This window comes from Rhagoletis zephyria, unplaced genomic scaffold, assembly GCF_001687245.7.
Source record: "Rhagoletis zephyria isolate East Lansing unplaced genomic scaffold, Rhagoletis_zephyria_1.1 Rzeph_scaffold_00672, whole genome shotgun sequence".
In the NCBI taxonomy this organism is placed as follows: Eukaryota; Metazoa; Arthropoda; class Insecta; order Diptera; family Tephritidae; genus Rhagoletis; species Rhagoletis zephyria.
Window position 1 is genome coordinate 103931 of NW_016157756.1, and position 1326 is coordinate 105256.

Here is a 1326-nt window from a genome sequence, read left to right on the forward strand (position 1 = left end):
ATTTCAGGTTTGTTAAATTCTTCTAAATTCTGTATAAAGAAAAATATTTTACTTGAAAAACATTACAAATATTTAACCAAAATCCCCATTCACTCACTTTTGATCGCCATTATACATATTTATATGCATGAAAAATCAAGTTTATGTTTACTTATTGACACAACCATTAAGTAAGATACATCATTATAAAAGTTCCGCCGCGAAAATTTCACTCTGGATCCACCACGGATAACTTCTACCGAGTCACCGAGTACAAGACCCCTTTTACAAATTTGTATGCTCAGAACTGAAAATTCAGTAGAAATCAGTACACATTTTTAAAAATCAGGGCATTAGCGTACTGACTGAAGAAATTAACAAAATCAGTACGAGAGTTAAAAGATCAGCACTGTACTGATAAAATCAGTACGTCTGGCAACCGTAGGTGTAAGACTGTGGCTTTTTCATTTGTCATAGAATTCCTGCGTGGAGGTATGGATAATGAACTAACTGTGCTCTGAATGCTAGTCGTTTGTTATTGACATGCATTTTCTGATTTTTACATACATTTCCTAAGCTAAAGGTAGTAGCACAAAGTCAAAGCTTCTTGCATCACCCCTTCGCGGGATTTTTTAAACACGGTATTTTTATAACCTTATATTAAGTTTCATCTGTTCATCAATATCAAATATGTCTATTTTTTGGTTCCGATCGGTTCGTATTTATGAAGGTATCTAAAGACCTCTTATCAACTCAAAATTCTACAAACGGTACTTTTATTTTATTTACCAGCGGACATTCTGGCCGTACATATAAAGTTATCCCTGCGATTTAATTGCTTCAAAATGTATTTAAAACAAGTAAGAAAGTCTAAGTTCGGGCGGAGCCGAACATTAAATACCCGGCGCAAGTATTAAATATATGTTTCACCTTTCCGAAAGCTACCGATACATGGTAAGCCGGGGTGTATCAATTTTGAATAAATTAGCGTCCTTCAATTTCGAAATATTGAAGTTTCAAGCATTTCTGAAATTTACCGTTATATGAGAAGCGGCCGTTATTTTAGTCCGAATCAGGATGAAAAAAGAAATCTGTCTGTCTGTCCGTCCGTCTGTCCGTCTGTCCGTGTACACGATAACTCGAGCAAAAATTGAGATATCTCAACGAAATTTGGTATGTAGGTTTCCCTTAATCCAAGGTAGGTTGGTATTGAAAATGGGCGAAATCGGACTGTAACCACGCCCACTTCCCATATAACGGTAATTTCCAGAAATACGAAAACTGCGATATTTTAGTAACTACTGAAGATAATTCACTCAAAATTGATATTTACAATAACTTTTAGAC